Consider the following 12,601-nt stretch of genomic DNA (forward strand, 5'->3'; position numbering starts at 1 on the left):
CATATACAAACTAGACAGTAGCATTCTCACAAAACTCTTTGTGACGACTGAGTGTAACTCACAGAGCTGAACATTCCTTTGGAGGGAGCCATTTCGAAACTCAGTAGTTGTGGAATCTGCAAGTGGATATTTGGACCTCTCTGAGGATTTCGTTGGAAACGGGATAAACCACACACAACTAAACAGAAGCATTCCCAGAACATTCTTCCTGATGTTTGCATTCAACTCACAGTGTTGAACCTTTCTTTGATAGTTCAGGTTTGAAACCCTCTTTTTGTAGAAACTGCAAGTGGATACTTGCACCTCTCTGAGGATTTCGTTGGAAAGGGGATAAACAGCACAGAGCTCAACGAAAGAATTCTCAGAACATTCTTCTAGATGTTTGCATTCAACTCACAGTGTTGAATCTTTCTTTGATAGTTCAGGTTTGAAACCCTCTTTTTGAAGAAACTGCAAGTGGATAATTGCACCTCTTTGAGGCCTATGATAGTAAAGGGAATAGCTTCATATCAAAACTACAGGGAAGCATTCACAGAAAATACTTTGTGATGATTGAGTTTAACTCACAGAGCTGAACATTCCTTTGGATGGAGCAGGTTTGAAACACACTTTTTGTAGAATCTGCAAGTGGATATTTGGATCTCTCTGAGGATTTCGTTGGAAACGGGATAACTGCACCTAACTAAACAGAAGCATTCTAAGAAACTTCTTTGTGATGTTTGCATTCAAATCCCAGAGTTGAACCTTCCGTTGATAGTTCAGGTTTGAAACACTCTTTTTGTAGGATCTGCAAGTGGATATTTGGACCACTCTGTGGCCTTCGTCTGAAACGGGTATATCTTCACATAAAATCTAGACGGAAGCCTTCTCAGAAACTTCGCCGTGATGAACGCATTCAACTCACAGATTTGAACACTCCTATGGATAGAGCAGTTTTGAAACTCTCTTTTTGTGGAATCTGCAAGTGGATATGTGGACCTCTGTGAAGATTTCTTTGCAAACGGGAATATCTTCACATAAAAACTAAACAGAAGCATTCTCTGAAACTTCTCTGTGATCTTTGTTTTCAACTCACAGAGTTTCACTTTGCTTTTCACAGAGCAGTTCTGAAACATTCTTTTTGAAGTGTCTGCAAGTGGACATTTGGAGAGCTCTCAGGCCTGTGGTGGAAAACGAATTATCGTCACCTAAAAACTAGAGAGAAGCATTGTCAGAAACTTCTTTGTGATGTTTGCATTCAAATGCCAGAGTTGAACCTTCCGTTGATAGTTCAGGTTTGAAACACTCTTTTTGCAGGATCTGCAAGTGGATATTTGGACCACTCTGTGGCCTTCGTTTGAAACGGGTATATCTTCACATAAAATCTAGACAGAAGCCTTCTCAGAAACTTCGCTGTGATGAACGCATTCAACTCACAGAGTTGAACACTCCTATGGATAGAGCAGTTTTGAAACTCTCTTTTTGTGGAATCTGCAAGTGGATAGGACCAATGTGAAGCCTTCTTCACAAATGGGTATATCTTCACATAAAAACTAAACAGAAGCACTCTCTGAATCTTCTCTGTGATCTTTGTGTTCAACTCACAGAGTTTCACATTGCTTTTCATAGAGCAGTTCTGAAACATTCTTTTCGTAGTGTCTGCAAGTGGACATTTGGAGAGCTCTCAGGCCTGTGGTGGAAAACGAATTACCGTCACATAAAAACTAGAGAGAAGCATTGTAAGAAACTTCTTTGTGATGATTGCATTCAACTCACAGAGCTGAAGGTTCCCTTTCTAACAGCAGTTTCCAAACACTCTTTCTGTGGAATCTGCAAGTGGATATTTGGACCTATCTGGGGATTTCGTTGGAAACGGGACAAACCGCACAGAACTAAACAGAAGCATTCTCAGAACTTTCCTCCTGATATTTGCATTCAACTCACTGTGTTGAACCTTTCTTTGATAGTTCAGGTTTGAAACACTCTTTTTCTAGAAACTGCAAGTGGATACTTGCACCTCTCTGAGGATTTCGTTGGAAACGGTGTGAACCGCACAGAACTGAACAGAAGCATTCTCAGAACTTTCTTCGTGATGTCTGCATTCAACTCACAGTGTTGAACCTTTCTTTCATAGTTCAGGTTTGAAACACTCTTTTTGTAGAAACTGCAAGTGGATAACTGCACCTCTTTGAGGCCTATGATAGTAAAGGGAATAGCTTCATATAAAAACTGGAGGGAAGCATTCTCAGAAAATACTTTGTGATGATTGAGTTTAACTCACAGAGCTGAACATTCCTTTGGATGGAGCAGGTTTGAAACACACTTTTTGGAGAATCTGCAAGTGGATATTTGGACCTCTCTGAGGATTTCGTTGGAAACGGTATAACTGCACCTAACTAAACAGAAGCATTCTCTGAAACTTCTTTGTGATGTTTGCATTCAAATCCCAGAGTTGAACCTTCCGTTGATAGTTCAGGTTTGAAACACTCTTTTTGTAGGATCTGCAAGTGGATATTTGGACCACTCTGTGGCCTTCGTTTGAAACGTGTATATCTTCACAGAAAATCTAGACAGAAGCCTTCTCAGAAACTTCGCTGGATGAACGCATTCAACTCACAGAGTTGAACACTCCTATGGATAGAGCAGTTTTGAAACTCTCTTTTTGTGGAATCTGCAAGTGGATTGGACCAATGTGAAAACTTCTTCGCAAATGGGTATATCTTCACATAAAAACTAAACAGAAGCATTCTCTGAAACTTCTCTATGATGTTTGTGTTCAACTCACAGAGTTTCACATAGCTTTTCATAGAGCAGTTCTGAAACATTCTTTTCGTAGTGTCTGCAAGTGGACATTTGGAGAGCTCTCAGGCCTGTGGTGGAAAACGAATTATCGTCACCTAAAAACTAGAGAGAAGCATAGTCAGAAACTTCTTTTTTTTTTTTTTTAATTATACTTTAAGTTTTAGGGTACATGTGCACATTGTGCAGGTTATTTACATATGTATACATGTGCCATGCTGGTTCGCTGCACCCACTAACTCGTCATCTAGCATTAGGTATATCTCCCAATGCTATCACTCCCCCCTCCCCCCTCCCCACCACAGTCCCCAGAGTATGATATTCCCCTTCCTGTGTCCATGTGATCTCATTGTTCAATTCCCACCTATGAGTGAGAATATGCGGTGTTTGGTTTTTTGTTCTTGCGATAGTTTACTGAGAATGATGGTTTCCAATTTCATCCATGTCCCTACAAAGGATATGAACTCATCATTTTTTATGGCTGCATAGTATTCCATGGTGTATATGTGCCACATTTTCTTAATCCAGTCTATCATTGTTGGACATTTGGGTTGGTTCCAAGTCTTTGCTATTGTGAATAATGCCGCAATAAACATACTTGTGCAAGTGTCTTTATAGCAGCATGATTTATAGGCATTTGGGTATATACCCAGTAATGGGATAGCTGGGTCAAATGGTATTTCTAGTTCTAGATCCCTGAGGAATCGCCACACTGACTTCCACAATGGTTGAACTAGTTTACAGTCCCACCAACAGTGTAAAAGTGTTCCTATTTCTCCACATCCTCTCCAGCACCTGTTGTTTCCTGACTTTTTAATGATTGCCATTCTAACTGGTGTGAGATGATATCTCATAGTGGTTTTGATTTGCATTTCTCTGATGGCCAGTGATGATGAGCATTTTTTCATGTGTTTTTTGGCTGCATAAATGTCTTCTTTTGAGAAGTGCCTGTGAAAATGGCCATACTGCCCAAGGTAATTTACAGATTCAATGCCATCCCCATCAAGCTTCCAATGACTTTCTTCACAGAATTGGAAAAAACTACTTTAAAGTTCATATGGAACCAAAAGAGAGCCCGCATCGCCAAGTCAATCCTAAGCCAAAAGAACAAAGCTGGAGGCATCACACTACCTGACTTCAAACTATACTACAAGGCTACAGTAACCAAAACAGCATGGTACTGGTACCAAAACAGAAATATAGATCAATGGAACAGAACAGAGCCCTCAGAAATAACGCCGCTTACCTACAACTAACTGATCTTTGACTAACCTGCGAAAAACAAGCAATGGGGAAAGGATTCCCTATTTAATAAATGGTGCTGGGAAAACTGGCTAGCCATATGTAGAAAGCTGAAACTGGATCCCTTCCTTACACCTTATAAAAAATCCATTCAAGATGGATTAAAGATTTAAACGTTAGACCTAAAACCTTAAAAACCCTAGAAGAAAACCTAGGCATTACCATTCAGGACATAGGCGTGGGCAAGGACTTCATGTCCAAAACACCAAAAGCAATGGCAACAAAAGCCAAAATTGACAAATGGGATCTAATTAAACTAAAGAGCTTCTGCACAGCAAAAGAAACTACCATCAGAGTGAATAGGCAACCTACAAGATGGGAGAAAATTTTTGGAACCTAACTCATCTGACAAAGGGCTAATATCCAGAATCTACAGTGAACTCAAACAAATTTACAAGAAAAAAACAAACAACCCCATCAAAAAGTGGGCGAAGGACATGAACAGAAACTTCTTTGTGATGACTGCATTCAACTCACAGAGCTGAAGGTTCCCTTTCTAACAGCAGTTTCAAAACACTCTTTCTGTGGAATCTGCAAGTGGATATTTGGACCTCTCTGAGGATTTCGTTGGAAACGGTATAAACCGCACAGAACTAAACAGAAGCATTCTCAGAACATCCTTCGTGATGTTTGCATTCAACTCACAGTGTTGAACCTTTCTTTGATAGTTCAGGTTTGAAACACTCTTTTTGCAGAAACTGCAAGTGGATAACTGCACCTCTTTGAGGCCTATGATAGTAAAGGGAATAGCTTCATATAAAAACTAGAGGGAAGCATTCTCAGAAAATACTTTGTGATGATTGAGTTTAACTCACAGAGCTGAACATTCCTTTGGATGGAGCAGGTTTGAAACACACATTTTGGAGAATCTGCAAGTGGATATTTGGACCTCTCTGAGGATTTCGTTGGAAACGGGATAAATGCACCTAACTAAACAGAAGCATTCTCAGAAACTCCTTTGTGATGTTTGCATTCACATCCCAGAGTTGAACCTTCCGTTGATAGTTCAGGTTTGAAACACTCATTTTGTAGGATCTGCAAGTGGATATTTGGACCACTCTGTGGCCTTCGTTTGAAATGGGTATTTCTTCACATAAAATCTAGACAGAAGCCTTCTCAGAAACTTCGCTGTGATGAACGCATTCAACTCACAGAGTTGAACACTCCTATGGATAGAGCAGATTTGAAACTCTCTTTTTGTGGAATCTGCAAGTGGATAGGACCAATGTGAAGACATCTTCGCAAATGGGTATATCTTCACATAAAATCTAAACAGAAGCATTCTCTGAAACTTCTCTGTGATGTTTGTGTTCAACTCACAGAGTTTCACATTGCTTTTCATAGAGCAGTTCTGAAACATTCTTTTCGTAGTGTCTCCAAGTGGACATTTGGACAGTTCTCAGGCCTGTGGTGGAAAACGAATTATCGTCACCTAAAAACTAGAGAGAAGCATTGTCAGAAACTTCTTTGTGATGATTGCCTTCAACTCACAGAGCTGAAAGTTCCCTTTCTAACAGCAGTTGCCAAACACTCTTTCTGTGGAATCTGCAAGTGGATATTTGGACCTCTCTGAGGATTTCGTTGGAAACGGGATAAACCACACACAACTAAACAGAAGCATTCTCAGAACTTTCCTCCTGATATTTGCATTCAACTCACAGTGTTGAAACTTTCTTTGATAGTTCAGGTTTGAAACACTCTTTTTCTAGAAACTGCAAGTGGATACTTGCACCTCTCTGAGGATTTCGTTGGAAACGGGATAAACCGCACAGAACTGAACGGAAGCATTCTCACAACTTTCTTCGTCATGTTTGCATTCAACTCACAGTGTTGAACATTTCTTTGATAGTTCAGGTTTGAAACACTCTTTTTGTAGAAACTGCAAGTGGATAACTGCACCTCTTTGAGGCCTATGATAGTAAAGGGAATAGCTTCATATAAAAACTAGAGGGAAGCATTCTCAGAAAATACTTTGTGATGATTGAGTTTAACTCACAGAGCTGAACATTCCTTTGGATGGAGCAGGTTTGAAACACACATTTTGGAGAATCTGCAAGTGGATATTTGGACCTCTCTGAGGATTTCGTTGGAAACGGGATAACTGCACCTAACTAAACAGAAGCATTCTCAGAAACTCCTTTGTGATGTTTGCATTCACATCCCAGAGTTGAACCTTCCGTTGATAGTTCGGGTTTGAAACACTCTTTTTGTAGGATCTGCAAGTGGATATTTGGACCACTCTGTGGCCTTCGTTTGAAACGGGTATTTCTTCACATAAAATCTAGACAGAAGCCTTCTCAGAAACTTCGCTGTGATGAACGCATTCAACTCACAGAGTTGAACACTCCTATGGATAGAGCAGTTTTGAAACTCTCTTTTTGTGGAATCTGCAAGTGGATAGGACCAATGTGAAGACTTCTTGGCAAATCGGTGTATCTTCACATAAAAACTAAACAGAAGCATTCTCTGAAACTTCTCTGTGATGTTTGTGTTCAACTCACAGAGTTTCACATAGCTTTTCATAGAGCAGTTCTGAAACATTCTTTTTGTAGTGTCTGCAAGTGGACATTTGGAGAGCTCTCAGGCCTGTGGTGGAAAACGAATTATCATCACTTAAAAACTAGAGAGAAGCATTGTCAGAAACTTCTTTGTGATGATTGCATTCAACTCAAAGAGCTGAAGGTTCTCTTTCTAACAGCAGTTTCCAAACACTCTTTCTGTGGAATCTGCAAGTGGATATTTGGACCTCTCTGAGGATTTCGTTGGAAACGGGATAAACCGCACAGAACTAAGCAGAAGCATTCTCAGAACTTTCTTCCTGATGTTTGAATTCAACACACAGTGTTGAACCTTTCTTTGATAGTTCAGGTTTGAAACACTCTTTTTCTAGAAACTGCAAGTGGATACTTGCACCTCTCTGAGGATTTCGTTGGAAACGGGATAAACCGCACAGAACTGAACAGAAGCATTCTCAGAAATTTCTTCGTCATGTTTGCATTCAACTCACAGTGTTACACCTTTCTTTGATAGTTCAGTTTCGAAACACTCCTTTTGTAGAAACTGCAAGTGGATAACTGCACCTCTTTGAGGCCTATGATAGTAAAGGGAATACCTTCATATAAAAACTAGAGGGAAGCATTCTCAGAAAATACTTTGTGATGATTGAGTTTAACTCACAGAGCTGAACATTCCTTTGGATGGAGCAGGTTTGAAACACACATTTTGGAGAATCTGCAATTGGATATTTGGACCTCTCTGAGGATTTCTTTGGAAACGGGATAACTGCACCTAACTAAACAGAAGCATTCTCAGAAACTTCTTTGTGATGTTTGCATTCAAATCCCAGAGTTGAAACTTCCGTTGATAGTTCAGGTTTGAAACACTCTTTTTGCAGGATCTGCAAGTGGATATTTGGACCACTCCGTGGCCTTCGTTTGAAACGGGTATATCTTCACATAAAATCAAGACAGAAGAGTTCTCAGAAACTTCGCTGTGATGAACGCATTCAACTCACAGAGTTGAACACTCCTATGGATAGAGCAGTTTTGAAACTCTCTTTTTGTGGAATCTGCAAGTGGATAGGACCAATGTGAAGACTTCATCACAAATGGGTATATCTTCACATAAAAACTAAACAGAAGCACTCTCTGAAACTTCTCTGTGATGTTTGTGTTCAACTCACAGAGTTTCACATTGCTTTTCATACAGCAGTTCTGAAACATTCTTTTCGTAGTGTCTGCAAGTGGACATTTGGAGAGCTCTCAGGCCTGTGGTGGAAAACGAATTATCGTCACCTAAAAACTAGAGAGAAGCATTGTCAGAAACTTCTTTGTGATGATTGCATTCAACTCACAGAGCTGAAAGTTCCCTTTCTAACAGCAGTTTCCAAACACTCTTTCTGTGGAATCTGCATGTGGATATTGGACCTCTCTGAGGATTTTGTTGGAAACGTGTTAAACCACACAGTATTAAACAGAAGCATTCTCAGAACTTTCCTCCTGATATTTGCATTCAACACACAGTGTTGAACCTTTCTTTGATAGTTCAGATTTGAAACACTCTTTTTCTAGAAACTGCAAGTGGATACTTGCACCTCTCTGAGGATTTCGTTGGAAACGGGATAAACCGCACAGAACTGAACAGAAGCATTCTCAGAACATTCTTCGTGATGTTTGCATTCAACTCACAGTGTTGAACCTTTCTTTGATAGTTCAGGTTTGAAACACTCTTTTTGTAGAAACTGCAAGTGGATAACTGCACCTCTTTGAGGCCTATGATAGTAAAGGGAATAGCTTCATATAAAAACTAGAGGGAAGCATTCTCAGAAAATACTTTGTGATGATTGAGTTTAACTCACAGAGCTGAACATTCCTTTGGATGGAGCAGGTTTGAAACACACTTTTTGGAGAATCTGCTAGTGGATATTTGGACCTCTCTGAGGATTTCGTTGGAAACGGGATAACAGCACCTAACTAAACAGAAGCATTCTCAGAAACTTCTTTGTGATGTTTGCATTCAAATCCCAGAGTTGAACCTTCCGTTGATAGTTCAGGTTTGAAACACTCTTTTTGTAGGATCTGCAAGTGGATATTTGGACCACTCTGTGGCCTTCGTTTGAAACGGGTATATCTTCACAGAAAATCTAGACAGAAGCCTTCTCAGAAACTTCGCTGTGATGAACGCATTCAACTCACAGAGTTGAACACTCCTATGGATAGAGGAGTTTTGAAACTCTCTTTTTGTGGAATCTGCAAGTGGATAGGACCAATGTGAAGACTTCTTCGCAAATGGGTATATCTTCACATAAAAACTAAACAGAAGCATTCTCTGAAACTTCTCTGTGATGTTTGTGTTCAACTCACAGAGTTTCACATTGCTTTTCATAGAGCAGTTCTGAAACAATCTTTTCGTAGTGTCTGCAAGTGGACATTTGGAGAGCTCTCAGGCCTGTGGTGGACAACAAATTATCGTCACCTAAAAACTAGAGAAGCATTGTCAGAAACTTCTTTGTGATGATTGCATTCAACTCACAGAGCTGAAGGTTCCCTTTCTAACAGCAGTTTCCAAACGCTCTTTCTGTGGAATCTGCAAGTGGATATTTGGACCTCTCTGAGGATTTCGTTGGAAACGGAATAAACCGCACAGAACTAAACAGAAGCATTCTCAGAACTTTCCTCTTGATATTTGCATTCAACTCACAGTGTTGATCCTTTCTTTGATAGTTCAGGTTTGAAACACTCTTTTTCTAGAAACTGCAAGTGGATACTTGCACCTCTCTGAGGATTTCGTTGGAAACGGGATAAATCGCACAGAACTGAACAGAAGCATTCTCAGAACTTTCTTCGTCATGTTTGCTTTCAACTCACAGTGTTGAACCTTTCTTTGATAGTTCAGGTTTGAAACACTCTTTTTGTAGAACCTGCAAGTGGATAACTGCACCTCCTTGAGGCCTATGATAGTAAAGGGAATAGCTTCGTATAAAAACTAGAGGGAAGCATTCTCAGAAAATACTTTGTGATGATTGAGTTTAACTCACAGAGCTGAACATTCCTTTGGATGGAGCAGGTTTGAAACACACATTTTGGAGAATCTGCAAGTGGATATTTGGAACTCTCTAGGATTTCGTTGGAAACGGGATAACTGCACCTAACTAAACAGAAGCATTCTCAGAAACTCCTTTGTGATGTTTGCATTCAAATCCCAGAGTTGAACCTTCCGTTGATAGTTCAGGTTTGAAACACTCTTTCTGTAGGATCTGCAAGTGGATATTTGGACCACTCTGTGGCCTTCTTTTGAAACGGTTATATCTTCACAGAAAATCTAGACAGAAGCCTTCTCAGAAACTTCGCTGTGATGAACGCATTCAACTCACAGAGTTGAACACTCCTATGGAGAGAGCAGTTTTGAAACTCTCTTTTTGTGGAATCTGCAAGTGGATAGGACCAATGTGAAGACTTCTTCCCAAATGGGTATATCTTCACATAAAAACTAAACAGAAGCATTCTCTGAAACTTCTCTGCGATGGTTGTGTTCAACTCACAGAGTTTCACATTGCTTTTCATAGAGCAGTTCTGAAACATTCTTTTCGTAGTGTCTGCAAGTGGACATTTGGAGAGCTCTCAGGCCTGTGGTGGAAAACGAATTATCGTCACCTAAAAACTAGAGAGAAGCATTGTCAGAAACTTCTTTGTGATGATTGCATTCAACTCACAGAGCTGAAGGTTCCCTTTCTAACAGCAGTTTCCAAACACTCTTTCTGTGGAATCTGCAAGTGGATATTTTGACCTCTCTGAGGATTTCGTTGGAAACGGGATAAACCGCACAGCACTAAACAGAAGCATTCTCAGAACATCCTTCGTGATGTTTGCATTCAACTCACAGTGTTGAACCTCTCCTTGATAGTTCAGGTTTGAAACACTCTTTTTGTAGAAACTGCAAGTGGATAACTGCACCTCTTTGAGGCCTATGATAGTAAAGGGAATAGCTTCATATAAAAACTAGAGGGAAGCATTCTCAGAAAATACTTTGTGATGATTGAGTTTAACTCACAGAGCTGAACATTCCTTTGGATGGAGCAGGTTTGAAACACACTTTTTGGAGAATCTGCTAGTGGATATTTGGACCTCTCTGAGGATTTCGTTGGAAACGGGATAACAGCACCTAACTAAACAGAAGCATTCTCAGAAACTTCTTTGTGATGTTTGCATTCAAATCCCAGAGTTGAACCTTCCGTTGATAGTTCAGGTTTGAAACACTCTTTTTGTAGGATCTGCAAGTGGATATTTGGACCACTCTGTGGCCTTCGTTTGAAACGGGTATATCTTCACAGAAAATCTAGACAGAAGCCTTCTCAGAAACTTCGCTGTGATGAACGCATTCAACTCACAGAGTTGAACACTCCTATGGATAGAGCAGTTTTGAAACTCTCTTTTTGTGGAATCTGCAAGTGGATAGGACCAATGTGAAGACTTCATCACAAATGGGTATATCTTCACATAAAAACTAAACAGAAGCACTCTCTGAAACTTCTCTGTGATGTTTGTGTTCAACTCACAGAGTTTCACATTGCTTTTCATACAGCAGTTCTGAAACATTCTTTTCGTAGTGTCTGCAAGTGGACATTTGGAGAGCTCTCAGGCCTGTGGTGGAAAACGAATTATCGTCACCTAAAAACTAGAGAGAAGCATTGTCAGAAACTTCTTTGTGATGATTGCATTCAACTCACAGAGCTGAAAGTTCCCTTTCTAACAGCAGTTTCCAAACACTCTTTGTGTGGAATCTGCATGTGGATATTGGACCTCTCTGAGGATTTTGTTGGAAACGTGATAAACCACACAGTATTAAACAGAAGCATTCTCAGAACTTTCCTCCTGATATTTGCATTCAACTCACAGTGTTGAACCTTTCTTTGATAGTTCAGGTTTGAAACACTCTTTTTCTAGAAACTGCAAGTGGATACTTGCACCTCTCTGAGGATTTCGTTGGAAACGGGATAAACCGCACAGAACTGAACAGAAGCATTCTCAGAACATTCTTCGTGATGTTTGCATTCAACTCACAGTGTTGAACCTTTCTTTGATAGTTCAGGTTTGAAACACTGTTTTTGTAGAAACTGCAAGTGGATAACTGCACCTCTTTGAGGCCTATGATAGTAAAGGGAATAGCTTCATATAAAAACTAGAGGGAAGCATTCTCAGAAAATACTTTGTGATGATTGAGTTTAACTCACAGAGCTGAACATTCCTTTGGATGGAGCAGGTTTGAAACACACTTTTTGGAGAATCTGCTAGTGGATATTTGGACCTCTCTGAGGATTTCGTTGGAAACGGGATAACAGCACCTAACTAAACAGAAGCATTCTCAGAAACTTCTTTGTGATGTTTGCATTCAAATCCCAGAGTTAAACCTTCCGTTGATAGTTCAGGTTTGAAACACTCTTTTTGTAGGATCTGCAAGTGGATATTTGGACCACTCTGTGGCCTTCGTTTGAAACGGGTATATCTTCACAGAAAATCTAGACAGAAGCCTTCTCAGAAACTTCGCTGTGATGAACGCATTCAACTCACAGAGTTGAACACTCCTATGGATAGAGGAGTTTTGAAACTCTCTTTTTGTGGAATCTGCAAGTGGATAGGACCAATGTGAAGACTTCTTCGCAAATGGGTATATCTTCACATAAAAACTAAACAGAAGCATTCTCTGAAACTTCTCTGTGATGTTTGTGTTCAACTCACAGAGTTTCACATTGCTTTTCATAGAGCAGTTCTGAAACAATCTTTTCGTAGTGTCTGCAAGTGGACATTTGGAGAGCTCTCAGGCCTGTGGTGGACAAAAAATTATCGTCACCTAAAAACTAGAGAAGCATTGTCAGAAACTTCTTTGTGATGATTGCATTCAACTCACAGAGCTGAAGGTTCCCTTTCTAACAGCAGTTTCCAAACGCTTTTTCTGTGGAATCTGCAAGTGGATATTTGGACCTCTCTGAGGATTTCGTTGGAAACGGAATAAACCGCACAGAACT

Source organism: Pan troglodytes, chromosome 1 (genome assembly GCF_028858775.2).
Source record: "Pan troglodytes isolate AG18354 chromosome 1, NHGRI_mPanTro3-v2.0_pri, whole genome shotgun sequence".
NCBI classification, from domain to species: Eukaryota; Metazoa; Chordata; class Mammalia; order Primates; family Hominidae; genus Pan; species Pan troglodytes.